Source organism: Meleagris gallopavo, chromosome 16 (assembly GCF_000146605.3).
Source record: "Meleagris gallopavo isolate NT-WF06-2002-E0010 breed Aviagen turkey brand Nicholas breeding stock chromosome 16, Turkey_5.1, whole genome shotgun sequence".
In the NCBI taxonomy this organism is placed as follows: Eukaryota; Metazoa; Chordata; class Aves; order Galliformes; family Phasianidae; genus Meleagris; species Meleagris gallopavo.
In genome coordinates, this window is record NC_015026.2 from 10,915,838 (window position 1) to 10,916,401 (window position 564).

Below are 564 nucleotides of genomic sequence, written 5' to 3' on the forward strand. Positions count from 1 at the left end.
CTCGCCCTCCCTCTGCCCCCCCTCCCCTATCCCCTGTTATAGAGCCGGAGAGGAGATGAAAAGGCTTGTAGTTTTAAATTCAATGTGACAGCTCTGGAAAGAGCGGATGATGAATCTCCTATTATTGGATCAGTCTATTTGCCGCTCAATGTCTCTCTGTAATTGGAGCAACATCACTTTAAAGGTTCAGAGAGTAGAGCATTTCTGGTGAAAAATCCCCACAACACGCTGGTGAATGTTTTAAAGGGAAATCTATTAGTGATTTGGAGAGGGGAGGGGACAAGGGGGGCCGGCGTGGGGGGGGGGGGGGGCGGGTGTGGCGCGTGCGGCGCTCCGGCTGTTCGCTATTTAACGGGATCGGTGGGCTCCGTGCGTTCCCTCGTCTCCCCGCACCCTCCCCTGCCCGCCCGGCCCCCGCCGCCCTCCTCGGGCTGGAGTTCCGTATCAAGCCCCCTTGTCTTGTTGTGACAGCTCTGATATTGTTTATTGAGGCTGGATGTCAGGTATAATTAGCAATCGATATGGAAAACGTTCGCTCCCCACACTGGCACGTCTCTGACGTCA